The sequence below is a fragment of the Monodelphis domestica genome, chromosome 1 (genome assembly GCF_027887165.1).
Source record: "Monodelphis domestica isolate mMonDom1 chromosome 1, mMonDom1.pri, whole genome shotgun sequence".
In the NCBI taxonomy this organism is placed as follows: domain Eukaryota; kingdom Metazoa; phylum Chordata; class Mammalia; order Didelphimorphia; family Didelphidae; genus Monodelphis; species Monodelphis domestica.
In genome coordinates this window covers 337,618,384-337,633,050 of record NC_077227.1, presented here as the reverse complement: position 1 = coordinate 337,633,050, position 14,667 = coordinate 337,618,384, and the positions used below count along the sequence as shown (strand labels likewise).

Genomic DNA, 14,667 nt, shown 5'->3' with positions numbered 1-14,667 from the left:
TAAAAACTTTACAATGCATTTGCTTTAATAAAGAAATCCTGGGGGTAGCTGGGTAGCTCAGTGGATTGAGAACTAGCCCTAGAGATGGGAGGTCCTAGGTTCAAATTTGACCTCAGACACTTCCCAGCTGTGTGACCCTGGGCAAGTCACTTGACCCCCATTGCCTAGCCCTTACCACTCTTCTGCCTTGGAGCCAATACACAGTATTGACTCCAAGACAGAAGGTAAGGGTTTTAAAATAATAATAATAATAATAAAGAAATCCTACATTTTTATGATCACTGCTTTCTTTATTTTTGTCATTTTCACTTGCTTTTTTACCAAGAGAACAATTATACAATGAATTGGATTTTTTTTCGAGATCATAGAAGTTTTAAAAAACAACCATAGCATATTCAGACCAATATAGTAGCAGGGGAAAAAAAGAGAAAAAGTAATTAGAATAAAATTATAAAAACTAATAAGATCTACCAAATATTGACAATGAGCTAAGTAGAACATTAAAATGGATGCTAATACATATTTTTTAAAAAGCTTGTGATTTTAACTAAATATTCACAAAGGAATTCCCCCCACCTCCTTTTTTGTTCCAGTTAAAACAGAATTGTATTCAGATTTATATTATAGATACTGGTCAAAATGTTATGGTAAAGCCTTATCCAAAATCCAGCTAGCAATTTGTTCGTTGTTCTTTTTTTAATCTCTTAACTCCATTCTTCCCATTCCACACTTCAATAGGTACCCTGTCTTAACAAATATATTTGATATGACTGAAAACCCACAAGATTCTAAAAGAAGATATTTCATATTCATAGTACATTTTACCTTAAAGTTAAGAAATCCTAAAAAAAAAACCAAATTTCTCTGGAAAAAACTAACCTCCCCAAGTGCACTAAATTACTATCCCGTTTCTCTTTAAGGTATTTCTATTTGGAGGTACAGTTTACTTTCAGAAGATAAAGCAGAGTTGACAAAGATGATTTAACTTCTTTGGGAATAAAGAGGATTAAATAATTTTCATAATTTCCCCCCTTTCATATGCTTACTTCTGCATAAAGAGTTGATTTGTACCTAAACTGATGGCATGTAGTTGTTTTTTTTAAACATTTTTTTTAAATCCACCCTGATCTTTATGAAAATAATAAATGTTTACTTGAGAGACATTGTTTTTGGTCTTGGGCAGGGGTTTTAACCTTTTTTGTGTGTCACGGATCCCTTTGGCAATCTGGTGAAACCTATGGATTCCTTTTCTGAATGATGTTTTTAGAAGCATAAAATAAGATGCATTATATCACAAAGGAAACAAGTTATAGTGAAATATGGTTGGTTATAAAATATATATATATATATTTTAAAGTTCATAGGCACCAGATTAAAACCTTTGTTTAGAAACACATGGATAAAAGGCTTGAATTTGACTCCTTAAATGGTCTTACTAAAGAATCCACTGAAATTCTTGAAATTTTGAAAAGATTTAGGGATATGTAGCAGCTCTCTGCCCCCTCCCTTTATCTCTCTCTCTCTCTCTCTCTCTCTCTCTCTCTCTCTCTCTCTCTCTCTCTCTCTCTCTCTCTCTCTCTCTCTCTCTCTCTCTCTCTCTCTCTCTCTCTCTCTCTCTCCCTCCCTCCCTCCCTCCCTCCCTCCCTCCATATATATTTATTTCTCTAGCATTGCTTTTATATATATAAAAGAGATAAAGACCTTAAAGAGTGCTAAATAACAGGTCACTTATAAAGTAGTTTCAAACATAATTCATTTGATCTTCATGGGAATCCTTTGAGATAGGAAAGCCATTCTAAACTGGCTCAGAAAAGAGAATGACTTGCCAAAGAGAATAAAATTGTCACTAGATAATTGGCACAGTCAAGCCTTGAACCCAGAAACTTCTCTCCAAGTCAAATGCTTTCTCTATCTATATCATATTATTAAAAATGCAACACTGTCATCCTGAAAATGATCTAAGAAAATGATATGAATATATTAGAAGTTATACTTTCCACAATACTGGGAAATGAAGAGCAGGACTAATTAGACAAAAATGTAGTGATAGACTCTGAAGAGACAACAAAGGTCAGTAAGGCCAATCAGTATCAAAAACAAAATCCTTGGACAAGTGGTCATTCAGCCTCCATTTCAATCCCTTTTATAGGGAAGGCACTCACTACCTCCCCTAAGGCAACTAACCTCAACATTTGAGACAACACTAAAGCCAACATCAAGCCTCCAGAAAGATAAAACAGAACTAATAACTAATAAGAGATGTGTATGATTTGACCTAAAAAAAAAAATTAGGGTAAGAACCTACAACACACAAGTTAAGGGAAATGGAAGACCAGCATGATCCCAGCAACACTGATCAGGCTTCTAAGCAAAGAAACAGGGATAATGAAATCTTAGCATTTTAGTACCTACATATTCAATGGATCTATAACCTCACTGCTATACATATTCCCCCTCTAGTGATACAGATCAAAATCCTATCAGCCCAGACTGAGATATTCCTGTTCTATAAAAGTTTACCATAAAGGTGCCACTTAAAACATCCTTCACCCTCCTCCCCATCTCAAGCATAATGTTAGAACACACAGATAGACCACTGTTATATCCCTACAGGAAATTGCAAATGTCTTTTAATAACCCCCAAAACTTTACCCATAAATGAAGGCCTAACATTTGTATTCTTATTTTTAAATTTAAAAACCTTTACTTTCTATCTTAATGTTAATTTAAGACAGAACAGCAATAAGGGTCATAGACAATTAGACTTGGCCAGAATCACAGCTAGAAAATGTCTGAGGTCACATTTGAACCCAGGTTCTCCTGACTACAGGCCTGGTACTCTATCTAGCTGCCCCTCACTCATCATTTCTTAAAGGTTCTTGCACCCTCTATTGTTTCAGGCTCTTTTGTTATCACTTCTTCCTTTCAGACATCAATCATGAGTCTTTGGTAGCGTCTCCTGGAGCCATTTTTTCCTTGTGCCATATTTAGCCAGGGATAGAGACTTATATTAAGTTCAATGCCTTTTAACTCTAAAATAAGATTGTACAGTGGAAATGAGCCTCATATTAGATTCTCAAGACTTGTCACTTTCTACCTGTATTACTTTGGGCAAATTGCTTATTTTCTATGAACTTACTGTCATATGATGGCTTAAATAATTTCTAAGGTCCTTTTCCATCTCTAAATAGCCATGATCTTATTAATTTGGTTCTTTGGGGATGAATTCCATTCTGTTTTTTGAACTGTTTATTCTTCCCTATTTCACTCAGAAATTATAAAAATCCCAATTTTAATATTAATAAATTTGACCAACTTTTAGGTGCCAATTTATTACAGGTAGCATGGTCAGAAAATTTTAGTCCATAATTCCTGTAGCATTTTGGTAAATTAAATAGTGTGCTGAACTTAAGAGTCATAGGATTCAAGTTTCAACTGTAGCTCTTCTACCTACTTCATTATGATCCTAGGCAACTATTTTACCTCTCATAGCCTCTACCTCCTTATCACAGTTCTAAAACCATATACCATGCAATCAAGTCTCAATTCAACTTTTACTTTTAATTTCTAATAGCAAAATCCCTCAGAGGAAAAAGTAATAGAGGGAGGGGGCAGCTGGGTAGCTCAATGGATTAAGAGCCAGACCTAGAGATGGGAGGTCCTAGGTTCAAATCTGGTCTCAGACACTTCCCAGCTGTGTGACCCTGGGCAAACCATATATAGTATTGATTCTAAGACAAAAGGTAAGGATGTTTTAAAAAAAGTAGTAGAGGTAATGGGGTAGAAGATGGGATAGGAAGGTTGATAGCTGTGTTGAACAACTTTATAATGAACAAATCTGGATATGGTAGTCTAACATTATAGCAGTCTTGGTTTTCATCATATGCAAAGAAAGCATTGCATTAAGCACTGGAATATTGTACACTAATACAAATGAGAACCAGTTCATGCCTTCAAGTACCTTACATTCTACTAAAATATATGACTACAGACCAATAAGAAACCAGTTAATCTGAGGAAAATAGCACAAGATATGGAGGAAAAGAAGAAAGAAACCAGGGCAGGATTAACTATAGTGTCTATTATTTCTTGTTCCAACAAAGTAGGCAAACCATAAACTTAATGATTAGAAAGCTTGTATTATTAGTTTAAATGAGAAGAAACCATAGTTGTCATTCTCACAGGTCTATCTGTTATTCTTTGTAAAGGATATTCTAGCTCTAGACTTCATCCATGCCCTTGTACATATATATACCTACTGTTCTAAGAATTCTAGCTCTGTTTAAAGTTCAACTACAGGGGGCCAGCTGAATGGTTCAGTGGATTGAGAGCCAGGCCTAGAGATGGGAGGTCCTGGGTTCAAATTTGGTCTCAGACACTTCCTAGCTGTGTGACCCTGGGCAAGTCACTTATAACTTCCATTGCCTAGCCCCCCTTACTGCTCTTCTGCCTTGGAACTAATACACAGTATTGATTCTAAGATGAAAGGTAAGGGGTTTTTTTGTGTTTTTTTTTTTTTAAAGTTCAACTACAGGAGCTGCTACTTCCTTCAAAAGGCCCTTCTTGGGGCAGGTAGATGGCTTAGTGGATAGTCAGGCCTGGAGACAGGTAGTTCTGTGTTCAAATCTGACCTTAGAGACACTGCCTAGATGTGTGACCCTGGGTGAGTCACTTAACCCCAATTGCCTAACCCATAGCACTCTTCTGCCTTGGACTTAGTATTGAGTCTAAGGCAGAATGTAAGGGTTAAACAATTTTAAAAAGCCTTCCCTGATTCTCTTGATCCTTATCAGCTCATCTCCCAAATAATTTTTTATATATCTTGTAGTTATTTATGAATATGTATTCTCACCTGTCCACCACCTCTATGAAGAACATAAGCTCCTTAAGGGAAGGTACTGTTCTCAATTTTATATTTGCATTCCCAATGCCTGCTACAAGTAAGCTTATATAAATGATTCTTGATGCTAACTAGTATTGTACACTCTTGGTCACTGTTGAATTTTAAAATAACACAAAACTCATGCTTAGATGGATGTCATGTGTTTAGAACATGTTTGAAGTTCCTAAACCTTTATAGTATATATCATATACTAATATATAAATGGAACTTTGGATAAATGATAAAAATTTAAAAAATTTTTGCTTTTGATATAGAGGAAAGAAAATCAATATATTTATTCAATGGTATAGACTGCTAGTTTTTAAAAAGGCTGTTACTTCTGGCTTTAAAAGAAAAAAAAAGTTAAATGGTTATCTAAGCACAAAAGCCAGAAACATTTTTTCCTAAGAACCGTTGAACAATTTGAAGAGATTGATGAGAACCACACAATCTTTGGAGAAGGGGTTACTTTCTGTATTGTGACTCTCTTCCGGCACTCCCTCTCAAAATATTATTTTTAAATACATAAAACATAATATTCCAATTCGATTAAAATAAGATAAAAAATTGTTCTTGGAGTCCAGTGTTGAGATTTTTTTTTTTAACCTATAGCAAGCCATTAAAAGCCAGAATAAATTTCACTAATCAAAGTCTTATGAGCTACAAATATCCTGAAGGTCAGAAAAACCTGTAGCGTTCCATGACGGTCTGGGAAATTCAATTAATAAATTCTAAAATTATGAAAATAAGTATTTTACAAAACAGGCATAAATACAAGATATACTATAGAAACTGAGATTTCTTTTTATTTTATAATAAATCAAACTTCAAAAGTTTTTGAAAAACTAAACCAAAAAAGCTTTAAGTCAAGAAAGTCACAAAAGTGGAGGGAATCTTTGTAAGTCAAGGGAGAAAAAAACCTCTGAGAAAAGCTGTTTAGTATATATACTCAACAAACATACCATTACTATCCCATCATTATAAAAATTGACTAACTCATGCTCATTGAGTGCTTATTTATTAAAAAAGCACAGGGGAATCAAAGATACGTCTCTACCCTTCAAAGGGTTTACATTCTATAGGGGAAGGGGAAGATAGGACAGATCCAAAGCAACATAAAGGTAATTTTAGAAGGGAAGGGACACTTCACAGAGGAAGTTCACCTGAGGCAACCCTCAAAATAAGATGTCAATGTTAAAGATGAGAGAGAGGGGATCTTTCCAGACACAAAGAACTGCATAAACCAGTAAAGGATGGAGATAGTTTGGGGAATTTCATTGAATGCAGAAAGGGAATGATTTAAAATAAAGTTGGAAGGACCTTTGCTTGATACATTTTCTTTAGAGATGACACAAATTACAGTAAAAAGCCTTGCTTTAAACAGAATTTGACTTTCATAACATAGTTGAAATCAATGTGATTTTGCCATTTTTTAAAAAAGGTGTATACAGGTGGCAGAGTGGCTAGAATTCTGGTTTTTGCATCAGTAAAACCCAAGTTCAAATCTGGTCTCTTACATTTATTTAGCTATAATCTTGGGCAAGCCACTTACTGCTATTGGCCTCAGTTCACTCACCTGTAAAATGGGGTTAATAACACCTACAAGTTATTTTCAGGCATCTGAGTCATTTTTAATATTCTGATATTTACAAATAGCAATCTCAATGTATTTGAATATTTGAACAAATTATGTTCTTTTGCATTATTTCCTTAGGATTTATTCCTAAAAGATGAATTGCCAGGCTAAGGGAAGAAACAGTTTTGAAGTTAATCATGTATCACTGTTTTCTGGAAAAATTAGACCAATTTAGGATCACTAGTAATGTATAAAAATGTTTCTCTATTTCTCCTCTCACTGGATTCTAAACAGTGGGTAGTTTGGCTTTCAACCTCAATTCAAATGAAACAGCTTTCTCCAAAGTTACTATGATCCCTCAATTACTAAATCTAATGGCCTCTTCTTATTCCTTCTAGATCTCTCTACAGGTCTTGATGTCATTCACCCTTTTTTCCTGGATACTCTCTCCTCTTTACGTTTCTGTGATACTGCTCTGGTTCTCTTACCTTTCTGACCCTTCCAAAGTTTCCTTTGCTACATCTTCCTCCAGGTTATGCCCACTATATGAGAGTATCCTCCAAGATACCCTGGACCATCTTTTCTCTATATATATACTTTCAATATCCTCTCCTCTCCTAGATTCAATAATTATCTCTATGCAAAGAATTCTTAGGTCTACTCATCTATCCCAGACTGACTCTCTTAAGACATCTCAACCTCGATATCCTGTAAATATTTCAAACCCTACACATCCAAAACAAAACTCACTTTTCCTCCCAACCCTCATTCCTTCTATTATTCTCAATACCTTAAACAAAACAAAACAGTTTTCCATTACCTCATGTCTGGGTCACGTCAATAGGTTCTTGTTTGGTCTTCAAGTCTTTCCTTACTACAATCCATCCTTGAAGTCAGCTGCCAAGATAATCTTCCTAAAGCATATGTCTGACCCTGTCACCACTTCCTCCTATATCCAAAACTCTTGATCCCTCTATGATAAAACATAAAATTATTTGCTTGGCTTTTAAATACCCTCACAGGGATCTCTTCCTACCTTAGTTATCTCCTCTGAAAACAAACCAGGTGAATTGGCTTACTTGCTGTTCCTCATATGACATTCTCTCAACTTTTTAATTTCACTAGCTGTACCCTAGGTCTGGAATATTCTTCAACTGCACCTTTTGGCTTCTGTCAGTACTAGGCTTGAATGCAAGAGGCCTTCCCTACTTGTCTTCCTCCATTCCCTTTAGTGCTCTTCATTCTCAGATCATCTTTCATTTCATTTATCATCCCACCAGAATGTGAGATTGGGGATGGTGGTAGTAGTGGCTTCTTTTTTTTTAACCCCAGCACTTTGCATAGTACCTGAGGTAGAGTAAGCACCTATTACTTGGGGAATGACTGCCTGGTTCTTACATTCCCAACTGAGGGCTTTTTAATTATTTTAATTTATTTAAAATTTATTTAGTATTTAACAATAACTCACCCACCACGGCATTTCCTCACATATTCAATACCCATGATAGCTTATCTAGGGGTATGGATGTTGTGATAAACTTTGTATGTTTTGAATAAATTTTTATCAATTATGATTACTGCCCCCCCCCATTCTGTTGCTCTCCTTTTGCACCTTCACTTCATACTATGTAACTTAGCATTTAAATATGTTGTTTTAATTTCTCATTGTTTTGTGTTAGAATCTCCTCCTTTCCCCCACTGAAACTTTGTAGGAACATGGGAGAATAGTGATCCTTAAATATACTCTATATATCACAGCATCTAGCCTAAGGGTGACCCCCCCCCATTTATGTGAACAAGCCCAAAAAATTTTCAGGAAATGTCTTTCAATATATTCTGTCTCACATCCTATAAAATAAGAATTAACACTGTTCCCCTTAAAATAAGAAGCCAATCTATTTAGAATTGAACAAAACAAAGACCTAGACATAAGAAGCTCCTGGTTAACGCTGTGTTAACTGAAACATCCAAGTGAATCATAGGATAAGAGCTATCAAAAACTTGAGTTTTAAACAGTTCTAAGTATCTTGGATTGGACCTGTGATTTTATTGGCTCCCAGGTGAGGAAAATTCTCTGTAATCAATATAAGTTAAACATTTATCCACAACTTAGTTGCTCAAAGCACCAAGAGGCTAAGTGACTTGCTCAAGGTCACAAAGCTCATGTATTAGAAGTAGGGCTTCTGATCTTTAAGGCCAGTTCTCTACCCACCATACCATATTGCCTTTCAAGTCCCTCAGAAACACCTATTAAATCAATCTCCCTTTGACAGAGTTTTAAAGGTAATGAAAGGCAAAGTAAAACTGTTTGTTTGCCTAGTTTGAATGAATATTTCCAAGTATCCACAGTATTTAATAAAAACACTCAAATTTAGATAGTCTCCTTTTTATTAGCAATGTTTTGCTCATTTTTTTATCCCACAAAGTAAATTCACTCCCTTGTCCCATTTATGTATGACATAGGAGAGACAGAACAGGCTGCTACAGAAAGATAACATAGGTATTCTCTTACTTTGGTGTCCTCAACTTAGGGCTCTCAGGCTTGAAGGTATGTGCCTCTAGGTATATTTCTATGTTCAATTCAAAGCTTAAAAAGGGGGAAGGAGATAGATCAAGGCTTCCAGAACGTGGTCAGTTAGGCTACCTGATGCCACTATTTGGGGGGGGGGGCACCCTGGGAATTAGCAGTGAAGGAAACATGATAATACCAGAGGCTGCTCTCTGGCACTTGGGTAGCCAGGGTCTCCGGCTGACCCCTGGTGTTGATGACATCTGCCTAGTAAGTATGTCACTCCTCAAGTTGTCTGCAAGAGTCTGGGAAAGATGCTGTTAGGAGGTACATCTGTGGTCCATAAACACCAAAAAGGAACTTTGGTTATTTTGCAAGAAATGCCTCCACACATACCACATTGATCACCACCATGGCCCCAACCTGGAGAAGAGAGGGAAAAGAGAGGAAAGAGTAAAAGTTCCATCCTGGGATGCTTTGAGGATACTAAAAAGTGGTGGGTGTATAGGCCATAATTGGAGGCTGGGAGGGGAAAAGAGAATGGCACCCCAACTTTTTTGTTCCCCTCCAGCAAATCCCACCAAATGAGTCAAGCACTGGTTTCTGGGTTATTTCCAATTTGAGGATAAGCACTTAAGTTTGTTAACCTAGAGTTAAATTTTGGAAACCTAAAGCATTATTTTTTCATTCATTCTATCTCTAGGTAGATTACTGTCTGCAAATTTTAGAATATTATATTTCCCTTGTAGGGTCAAAAGAATGCAGACACTTTGCTAGAGTTAAAGCAAAAGTATACACCAGGGAAAGAGTTAATCTGATCTTTGAGTCAACTTTTGTACTAATTTTGTTAATATTCTTTATACAGTTTGGACTACCAACTAGCTGAAAACCAAGCTGTTATAATTTTGGTGGGCTAGGAGACTGTGTACTTACTTATATATAAGATTGGAGGAAGGAAAGAGGAATCTACAATCAATATCCAAATTTTATCATGTATATTATCTAAAAATATAACTAAAAAAACACTTACTCAAGAATACTTCTGACTCCCTCCCAAAAAACCCAACTCCAGCATGTGATTTTTTTCAAGTCTCTCTGTAACAGCCTAGTCTATGTTTAAAAAAACCAAACAAACCACAAAGCATTAAGCTTATGTTAACAAAGATGTATGAATAGATGCCTTGGGGAAAACTATTTTTAAAAGTTCAAGTCTTTTCCTTAGTCTTCATCCTCCTCAACTTCCTTATAGCATAATGTATTGCTGACATTCCTAATGCTTAAAGATTTCCCTTCCTCTGTCTCAAATATACACTGGTTTTCTCCACATATCTCCTTTGCCTCTTTTGTTGGTTCTATTCTCTTTACCCCCCAAAGCATAAAGCTCTCCCTCAAAGTTCTGTATTTGGTCCTCTTCTTTTTGCTCTCCATCTTCTTCCTTGGCAATCTCATTCACTTCTATAGTTTGGACAAGTTTAGTACTGTCTTGTGAAGGATAATGATAATAAGAGGAATTAAGAATTTAAATTATGAACAAAACTCCTCTATTTATCATGGATTTTTATTTTACCTGAACAAGTAATATATGGATTGTGGGATAAAGTATCATAAAAGAAGATTCAACCTGTAGTAAAGTTTGGGCATTCTTAACAGGTGTTAGCATGTTTTAATAACTGTTTAAACTTGTAATTTAATGAGTATTATAGAATAAAAGCATGCATTTAGCAAGCACATTTCCCCCCCTCATGCTTATACTTTTTATTTCCTCATTAGCAAAATAGGAGGGGGAGAAGGGATGGTGGTGGTGGCTGATTAGATGACTTATGAGGCCTCTTTTAGCTTAAAATTTATGATCTTACGATCCCACCCACCCACCCCAGTCACTTCTGGAGACCACTCTTCTCTTCGACAACCTAATGAGTCTTTCTTTGTAACAACAAAAAATTGAACAAAACCAAGACAACAACTAATGAGTGGATGCAATGTTTTTCACCCAAAAGTCTAATACACCTATCCAAGGAAAGAAGAGAGATGAATTTTTAAAATCTCTTCATCAGTGGACAATGACTTTCAAAGCTGAAGTGTTTTCTTCATCAACTCCTATCACAAATAATCCTACTAACCACCAAAGTGGGAGCAACCATTGGGAGATTTCCAGAAAGTACTTCTGAAATTTGCAGTGGTATAGTATGTCAATGAATTCTCAAATCTATTACATAGGTAATAAAGATACTGTGAAATAATTATGTAAGTATGTTATAGTTCAGCTAATACTTCCTTTTTTATTTTTATTGATATCTTTCATAAAAGTTTGTTTCTCCAGTCATCTCTTTTAACAAAGGTTTAGAAAGAGGCAAAATTCAGTTTAATAAAACTGACATAATTTACCACATCTGACAATCTTGGCAACAATTCACATTCCCCAATTCTACAAAGAGAGGGAGATGTATTTTCTACCTCTTCTCTGGAGCGAAGTTTGAAGATAATGATTATGAAGCTCAAGTGTACATTTTTGTTTTCCCATTTATGTTGTTGTAGTCATTATGTTAATTTTTCCTGCTTGCTTCATCTTTCATCAGTTTGTAAGTCTGCTTATGCTTCTCTGAATTAGTCATTCATCCTTTTTTGGACTGTGGAATAATATTCTATCACCATGTAGCATAATTTGCTTAGTTATCCTACTCCCCAAACAATAAGCACCTACATGGCTTCCATTTCTTTGCAGTAATAAAAAGTAGGACTTTGTTTTAGGTGAGTTTTTTACACAGGATACTGATGTTATGAGGAATTATGATCAGTATAAAGGTGAAGGATAAGGTCAACAACTTTCCTCTTCTCGTAGTTGTCGGGCAGGGGTCAACTAAGAAAATCAGACTCTACCATGGAAGATGGCTGCTAGGCAAAGCGGCTAATGCTTCCATCTTATTTTTATATGACTATTATTACAGAATTAAGGGTTTCTAAGTAATAAAATCTAAATCTGATATTCTAATTTTACAACAAAAGAATCACAATCTGACAACACTTTAACACACAGAAAAAAACAAAAACCACCTTCATTATCTTAATACTGCTTCTCTTCAGCCTATTCTTACCCACATCACAAAGACTAGTTTGATGCTGTAAGGATGGGGGAAAAAAAAGAAAATCCAAAGGAAACATCTCACCTTATAATTTTGCTTAAAATATCAACTGTTTCTGTTCTGAGCCTATCTAAATCCCTTGTCTTTATTAATTTCACCTACTTGATCAAATTAGAAGTTTCTCTAGAAATACTTTAACTATAAGTCCATTAAAAAGGAAAACTACCACAATATCCATGCATAAAAAATTAGCCCATTACATGGGTTGAAGGGGATATGATTGGGGATGTAGACTCTAAAAGATCATCAGAGTGCAAACATCAACATGGAAATAGGTTCTGATCAAGGACACATGTAAAACCCAGTGAAATTGTGCATCGGCTACAGGAAGGGATGGGAGGAGAGGAGGGAAAGAATGATTCTTGTAACCAAGGAATAATGTTCTAAATTGACTAAATTAAATAAAATTTAAAAAAAAAAACATATTAACAAAAAAAAAATTTAGCCCACATTGATGTATTGTATCATGAAGAGAGATGCCTATTTTCTCTAAATTTTCCTCCTCACAAAAAGTCTAAAACTAGATTGCACTCCTTAGGATTCTCCATTATGCCTCAATACTTGGTACCTTGCCCCCCATGTTTTTCAACTTCCCTTTATATACTGTCTTCCTTCACTAGGATTATAAGCTCCTTGAGGACAGGTACGGTCTTTCTTTTTCTATATTTGTATCTTCAGCACTAAGTACAGTGCCTAGTACATAATAGACACTTACATGTTAAAGAGTAGTTTACTTGAACATGTAAGCTTATCAGCTTCTGGTATCATTATTATTGAACACTAAGGAAAGCAAATACATAGATGCCTTTTGCTATCTACTGGATCCTAACTATACATATTTTCTCTTATTGGCAAGGGGGAAAAAAGCTCATATTAAATTTCTATGTCTCAAGGGATCTACATCATCTAACAGATTTGATTCCTTATTTTATAGACCATTAAACATTCAATCTTTAGCAGAAAACTAAACTCAACAAAGGAATACTAAAAGAGGGAAGGCAGCGAGTTCTATTAAAAACAAACAAACAAACCAAGAAATTAATCTAATACCAAGGCAACAAATTCATACCAGGATGACATAAAATGGTGACACGACAGTCCTATTTCCCCTCCCATTCCCCATAGGAGGTATAGTCTCAAGTGAGCTTTAATAACATTCAGCCTAAAACCTGTGGATCTAGGCTTCATTCAATTTCCACATTAACCTAAACCTGGCCTTCTTTCCATCCCAGGACATCTGAGAATTAAGACCCCATTTATTGCAAAGAGCAAATTCTAGTCATATCATTAAACAGAAGCTGACCCAAAAGCTGGAATGAAGCATACTGTTCTCTAGATCAGCTCTTTTAACACGCACAGATTTCTTAGGAATTTAAAGACAATTTTCCTGAGAGAAATGCTCTTTCCAAATAAGCATTAGAACAACAAACTTATTTAAGATTCAGTGGTCCCTTAAAGACAGTTTGCAGCACACTTATAGTTTCCCTTAAGTTTTTTTTTTTAAACATACTTGTTACATATCCATCAAGGCTTACCAGCTTTCACTTCTGATGGTGCTGTTACACTTAAGTCTTTTGATTTTGCACTGAAGTTAAATTACTAATGTTAAATAAAACATCTCATACTTTTTTTCTTCTACCAAAAGGACTATACAGGCATGAGAGTTCATTACAGGAGAATCTAAAGTTATTAAATACATCCTGGAAAAATAAGTGACTACACAACAAACCTTTTCAAAGACTGTTGCTGTGAATTTCAGAGATTCCACTTAAAAGTTTTCCATCTTGTAATGACAAAAACATTAAGAGTTTAATGAACTCTTTCCATTCTGAATGGGTAATACTAAAGGTACTATTTTTTCAAACCGACTCATGCTTTTATTCTTTGCTTTTTTGAAGACACCAGTCACTTGCCACCTCCTCCTAAAGAAAGCTTTTCCTGATCCTGATTACTATATTTTCTATCTTGTGTAAAGTTCTGTATGTATTTATTTGTTCATAAGCCATGTTATATAGCCTAGTAGACAATAAGCTCCACCTCAAAGGACTCTGGAATGGGAAACTGTTAGGCTATGTTCATCTTACTCACTCACAATTTTAAAGACTGCTCATGAACATTGCCTTGAAACAGAAATTTTTTTTCAGGTGGAATTTAATATCATTTATACTTAACAGAAAATAAAACAAGTATGTATAAAGATAGATCTATTTCATGAATAGGCCTACCCTACTAGGTAATAGCATAATAAAGCTTAGGTGAGTCTTATGTGATCTTACATCAAGTCGACGGGAAGAGCTTGTTTACAGTAATTCAAAACAAAAAACTTTCAAGATGAAAAGATTACAAATCAAAAATTTAATACAGAAATCACAGTTCCAAACAGGTACAGGTCAGTATTGTAGAAAGAACCTGAGAGTCAAGTGTCCTAGGATATTCTAGTCTTCACTCCTACACCAAAAGTAACAGCTGTGGAATGTGAATCAAATCACTTTAGCTATACAATGAATTTTTGAATTATATAACCTCTAAAGTTAACCTAAAAACCCTGAAAATGAATCCT

The 14,667-nt window shown here is 35.2% G+C and overlaps 1 protein-coding gene across 4 annotated transcripts in view; it reads right to left on the bottom strand.

Moving 5' to 3' along the window:
- Positions 1-14,667, bottom strand: part of UBE2D2 (ubiquitin conjugating enzyme E2 D2) — a 40,287-nt gene that overhangs the window by 19,565 nt on the left and 6,055 nt on the right. Inside the window, exon 1 of one of the 4 annotated variants that reach the window (XM_007473711.2) lies at positions 9,167-9,390. The exons of the other annotated variants lie outside the window; for them this stretch is intronic. The gene's annotated coding sequence lies outside the window, so the exon portion shown is untranslated. Of the gene's footprint in view, positions 1-9,166; positions 9,391-14,667 lie in introns of those variants that run through there. 4 annotated transcript variants of the gene reach the window in all.